At 39.2% G+C, this 5,874-nt stretch overlaps 1 long non-coding RNA gene across 1 annotated transcript; it reads right to left on the reverse strand.

The window, feature by feature from the left end:
- Positions 1 to 2,525: 2,525 nt before the first annotated feature.
- LOC145768672 (uncharacterized) lies at positions 2,526 to 4,009 on the reverse strand. Its single transcript, XR_014288967.1, has 3 exons — positions 3,703 to 4,009; positions 3,466 to 3,538; positions 2,526 to 2,615 (listed from the first exon to the last, which is right to left on the reverse strand). It is a non-coding gene; the product is annotated as an uncharacterized LOC145768672 (long non-coding RNA).
- Between the last annotated feature and the right edge of the window lie 1,865 nt (positions 4,010 to 5,874).

Here is a 5,874-nt window from a genome sequence, read left to right on the forward strand (position 1 = left end):
ATATGTTTGAAATGGCACACAGCTGCTTCATGAGCGATTATGTTGAAATACTTCCTGTCTATAAATTTATTGATGCTTTCAAAGTTTAAACTAATCAACTTTGGCAACTTGGTAATTAAATGTAATTTAACTTGCCGTTCGATGATTGGTCAATAATTTAGTTCACCAAAAGTATGAACAATATAAAATCATTCGATATAAAATATGAAATGTTTGAATCTTGCGCCTTGTTTTCATTGTTTGCTTATTGTTGCTCAGGAGTGCTCAAAACTGGAAAACTTTATTTAGATATAAATTTTTCTTTTAGTTTCGTTTCGAACCCAGTCAAATTTTGTTTCGTTCACATAATATTTGTTCATACAGTACTTTGATAATTGTGAACACCCAGGGCAGCACTCCGACGCATGAGTTGTATGTTGTACGCCTGTGGTCCATGGGCTGTATGTTGTACGCCTGTGGTCCATGAGTTGTATGTTGTACGCCTGTGGTCCAATAGCTGTATGTTGTACGCCTGTGGTCCATGAGTTGTATGTTGTACGCCTGTGGTCCATGAGTTGTATGTTGTACTCCTGTGGTCCATGAGTTGTATGTTGTGCGCCTGTGGTCCATGAGTTGTGTGTTGTACGCCTGTGGCCCATGAGTTGTATGTTGTACGCCTGTGGTCCATGAGTTGTATGTTGTACGCCTGTGGTCCATGAGTTGTATGTTGTACTCCTGTGGTCCATGAGTTGTATGTTGTGCGCCTGTGGTCCAATAGCTGTATGTTGTACGCCTGTGGTCCATGAGTTGTATGTTGTACGCCTGTGGTCCATGAGTTGTATGTTGTACTCCTGTGGTCCATGAGTTGTATGTTGTGCGCCTGTGGTCCATGAGTTGTGTGTTGTACGCCTGTGGCCCATGAGTTGTATGTTGTACGCCTGTGGTCCATGAGTTGTATGTTGTACGCCTGTGGTCCATGAGTTGTATGTTGTACTCCTGTGATCCATGAGTTGTATGTTGTGCGCCTGTGGTCCATGAGTTGTGTGTTGTACGCCTGTGGCCCATGAGTTGTATGTTGTACGCCTGTGGTCCATGAGCTGTATGTTGTACGCCTGTGGTCCATGAGTTGTATGTTGTACGCCTGTGGTCCATGAGTTGTATGTTGTACGCCTGTGGTCCATGAGCTGTATGTTGTACGCCTGTGGTCCATGAGTTGTATGTTGTACGCCTGTGGTCCATGAGTTGTATGTTGTAGGCCTGTGGCCCATGAGTTGTATGTTGTACGCCTGTGGTCCATGAGCTGTATGTTGTACGCCTGTGGTCCATGAGTTGTATGTTGTACGCCTGTGGTCCATGAGTTGTATGTTGTACTCCTGTGGTCCATGAGTTGTATGTTGTGCGCCTGTGGTCCATGAGTTGTGTGTTGTACGCCTGTGGCCCATGAGTTGTATGTTGTACGCCTGTGGCCCATGAGTTGTATGTTGTACGCCTGTGGTCCATGAGCTTGATGTTGTACGCCTGTGGTCCATCAGTTGTATGTTGTACGCCTGTGGTCCATCAGTTGTATGTTGTACGCCTGTGGTCCATCAGTTGTATGTTGTGCGCTTGTGGTCCATAAGCTGTAGGCTATGTTGTACGCCTGTGGCTCATAATAGGCTACATAGTTGATTGAATGGTCTAATGACTATAGCGTGGAAACTACACCGTTATTGTTAGCGAATTACCATTGCTCGCAGTACTAGTGCACACTCAATCTTGTGTTGATAACCAGGATGGAGGCTACTTTTCCATAATTTTTTTTTCATTTTTATTGCGCAGTAGCCTGTAGAGTTGGCGATGGGATGGTGCAACGGATAAGGCGTTGGCTTTCCAATTTTGCAAACCTGGTTTGACTCCCGGCTTCTGCTAGTTGTTGAAAATGCCGCTCACCTCTGCCCAGGATGTAATAAATTGGGTAAGAGTAGTTGCTGAAGTAAAGGCGGCCGAGAGAAAGGAACTGGAAAGGAACCATGCTCTCCTTAGCGCCGAAAGCTTAGTACAACGAGAACCTTATCTTCTCATACCCGACACTTGAATCAAGTATGGGACACCCTTTATCTTTTTTAACCTGTAGAGTACAGCCGATTCAGAGCAAAAAGTATACGAGCTAGTGATAAACTTAAAACCAAAATGTGTCTTCGGTTTTGGTGATAAAAATATAGCAAGCTAAGCCGGCTATTCGACTAACTGATCACTGCAGATATGCTTTATTGTAGTTAGCAGTCCTATATACACTAAAACCGTCTGGTTATTATTGAAAAGTAGGCGCTTTTTAAAATCTGTTTTCATTTCGTTTCGAAAAGCATTTCGTGACTCTCACCTTAAAAAGATCCTGCGTACGCCATTGAGCAGAAGTATCCCACATTTTCCTCAAAATACATGTTGAATTGATTATCAACGCTTGCATTTACTTAATACATGTTATATAAAACAAAATGCATACACAAGCGTAACAAGTACAGTACATAAGTTACAAGCAATTATCTGATCCAAAATCGACATTTGGTTACGTTACTTTGCAGTCAAAATGTACTGCACTTAATCACAAAAATATGGATATCCATGTGACAGCTTCAATGCTCCGTTGGGAGTACTTTCTGCAAATAAAGTAAAAAAGATAAAATATCAGAAGCTGGAACACAATTGCGTTCTTGAATACAGTAGTCCCCTCTTATTAACCCCACCTCAGAACCAGAGGATTTAGGGTTTGTTAAGTGAGCTGGCCTATTAAGCTGGGCATGATTCTCCTCCATTGCTATACACTCAGTAATGCTGGACCTGATCAAATTGAGCTTGAACAGCGGGTGGGTCTTCGTAAGCTTAGTGAGACTGAGAGGGGACTACTGTTTTACAAATTACACTTGACCACTTTCAGCAAATGGTTTGTCAAGAACAGGAAAGGAATATGGCTAGTATGAAAATTCCAGACAATATGTTCACTTTCCTTATTATTTCCTCATTTCCAAAGTTTGGAACAGTGAATGGAGAGAAGTTGCGAGATCAACCCAATTTACAATCCTTTCCAATACCAACACCCCACCTGGAGCAGAACTACCTCAGAAGGAATGGGTGAAGCTCAATCGTTTGTGGACTGGAGTGGGCCGTTTCAATAGCAACATGTTCCAATGGGGCCTCGCCTATTCACCATCTTGTGCATGTGGCTCAGATTCTCAGACTGCACACCAGTCACATTATCTACCAAAACTACCATTACCCTGTATATCGACACCAGGAGAGATATGTGGACCTCACAACGCTCGATGAACACACAATCCATTGGATGTAACAACGTGATCTGTGCCGGCCTCAAACGCAAGAAAGATACTATCTCACTATATTTTAACTTGTAACAAAGTCATACTGCACAGTGCACATTGTACATTGTAAAATGAAGTGTTTGATGATGAACTTAGAGTTAGAAAATGGTAGTTACATCTACATACTCACACTAGCGAAGCTTTAATGAGTTTCCTCATCACTGTGCATTTTGCTTGTTTCTATTCATCAGATAGATCCACCACTAAAATAGAAAAATATTAATATAGGCTAATCAGTAGCGTCGACAGAGGTCAAGAAATATTTTAAGACCCAGACGCACGTATATTTTTAGGATCCGGAAACCTTTCAAGAGGCTCTTGAACTTGAAGAAAATATTATATATTCTTTTACTGTAGGTTATAGTACCTTTGAATTGTTGTTCTATCCGTTTTATTTTAAAGATAACTTCTGCTCTTTGGCGACAACTGCCACTTTCCTGGATAATTTTAGAGGTAGGGGAGACTGGGGTTTGTTGGAACATGGGGTTTGTTAGAACATTGCTTTTGTTTGCACCCCGGAAATATTTTACAGGAATTTTTTTTTATTTTACCACTGGAAACACTGAAGTGCTGCTGCTGTGATTTTCTTTGGCCAAACCTTCCAGGAGTTCTCACTAGAAAAGTGTTTGTTTGTTTTTGATGTCTAAAAGTAAATTTGGGTACCGCCTAAAAAGTTTGCCTACCTGAAGGAAAAAGGAAGATAATAAAAAAAAGTTTTTGTTTGTGTTTCCTACAAAGGTGGAGCTGTTGCAAAGTACAAAAAAAGTTTGCTTAATTGTGACCAGATTTGCAAATTTATCTTATTTATTTCAGTTTAGCTTATGGGGTTTGTTAGAACATCTCTCATGGGGTTAGTTAGAACATGTTCTAATAACCTCAATTAAGTGAAATTTGTGTTTGTGCATAAACTTGTCTTTTTCAATGACCAATGATTTTAATAATACATATCTAACAACTTATTTATTACAATATTATACTTTTTAGTTGTCAACAATTATAGAAAATTTCTTTCTTAAATTGATAATCAGTATGCATACTTATAAGCGAAAAACACAATGTGCTACAATGCCAAGAGATGTTATGGAAAGGGCGATGATGGAAGCATTAATCCAAAAAAGACTATGTCGAACTGTTGCAAAACAGTATATGATATTCCTCGTGTGACATTAAGGAGGGAAAGCATCGACTGAAATTACCATCTGCAAATAGTAATCCGGATGAAGTAAATTTACCTCATTATGGATGTTTCAATAACAGAAATGTTTTTACTGCTGTTCAAGAAGTTGAGTTACGGTAATGAATTATATTTTAAAAGCATCAGCTTTATATTATGGCTTGTGAACTAAAGAAGTTAAAAAGCTGGCATATGATTATGCCAAGGAGCTTGGCCTGAAGTTTCCAGGCTCTTGGGAGCAAGGCAAGTCAGCTGGATGTGACTGGTTGCAAGGATTTATGAAGAGGCATCCAAATCTATTGTTGCAAACACCAGAAAGTACATCATTTAAGCCGTGCAACCAGCTTTCATCTACAAAATGTGACAACATTTTTTAATAACCTCTCCTCTGTAATAGACAGGGATTCTTTCACACCTTACAAAATATGGAACCTGGATGAAACAGGTTGCACTACTGTGCAAAAGCCCTGTAAGGTTGTGGCTCCATCTGGTGTAAAACAAGTAGGTGCTATTGTTTCTGCAGAACGAGGAAAGCTTGTCACATTGTGTTGTGCAATAAGTGCAATTGGAAATTCAATTCCACCTAGGTTTATCTTTCCAAGAGTAAACTATCTGACATTCAAGAAGGAGAATTTGTTCTTGTCAAATTCAACACTTCGAAGCGTTTACAGCACTTTGTTGGGAAAATTATTGATGTTTTTGATGATAGTGATGTGACTATTCGATTCTTACGATGCTGTGGGCAATCCAAAATGCTTTCTCCTCGTCATATGACACACAACCGATTATTATTGCATACTTTGTATTCTTTTCATGTTTGTGTTTGTGACAAATAAATAAATGAACTGAACTGATGAATGTCCTGCATTTGTTCCAAAAATAGTGACAATTCTGATTTCACTCATCACCTTTGTGACATTGTCTTTAAGTTACCGAAACCTTCCAATCTAAAAGGCACTAAGCGTCGCCAAGAAAAATTTGTGTTTTCTGTGGATTTAGCTAGATATAATCTCCAATAAATTTGTTAAATTCAGTGTTGTTTGTGGTTGTGTACTAATGCTTGTGATATCATTTTCTTAGACCATCATCATAAACAAGCAATATTATTTTTTTTATTTCAAACAGTTTGGACTAAAAAAAATTTTTTGTTTGCAAAAGCCATGGTAATCCATCATTTTACATATACTATTCTACCTTAAGTGAAAACATAATAAACCTTTCCACGTTTTTTATTCAAAATACAATAATATACTGCTTTTTGTGAAATATTTGTAAAGAAAAAGTAATGTTCCAACAAACCCTGTGTGATGTTCCAACAAACCCCAGCACCGGGGTTTGTTGGAACATTTGACTGCTGTTGGTAAA

Source organism: Aplidium turbinatum, chromosome 1, assembly GCF_918807975.1.
Source record: "Aplidium turbinatum chromosome 1, kaAplTurb1.1, whole genome shotgun sequence".
NCBI classification, from domain to species: domain Eukaryota; kingdom Metazoa; phylum Chordata; class Ascidiacea; order Aplousobranchia; family Polyclinidae; genus Aplidium; species Aplidium turbinatum.